Here is a 440-nt window from a genome sequence, read left to right as displayed (position 1 = left end):
AGTCGTACAGTAAACAAAATACAAACAAGAGCAGTCATACCCATAAACAACATCAGAAACCTGACATTCTATTAAAATTTCTAAATCATTTCCACCGATTGTAGAACCTCGCTATTACCACTCTGTGTCAGCATACAAGTAATTTTCAAGAAGCTAGTGTAGTTTCTGGTTAGACGATCCAATTAATGGGTTGTTTGGTGAAAAGGTTTAGTTGTGTTCTCTCTTGGTTGTTCCCTGGAAAGAATGTCTTTACACTCCATGGTCAGGGAAGGCATTTACATTGCTATATATGATGGGATACCGTGTCTCAACTTGCACAATGACATCTACAGACACAAAGTGAAACACTGCCTGCTTAGCAACAGAACATAAGACCTTTTTTTTTTTAGAAGGTTATAAATATTCTATATTCTCTAGACATTACTGTTTTTTTTAATTGG

Source organism: Penaeus monodon, chromosome 34 (genome assembly GCF_015228065.2).
Source record: "Penaeus monodon isolate SGIC_2016 chromosome 34, NSTDA_Pmon_1, whole genome shotgun sequence".
Lineage (NCBI taxonomy): Eukaryota > Metazoa > Arthropoda > Malacostraca > Decapoda > Penaeidae > Penaeus > Penaeus monodon.
The sequence above is the reverse complement of the archived record's forward strand: the minus strand, read 5'-3'. Positions refer to the sequence as shown.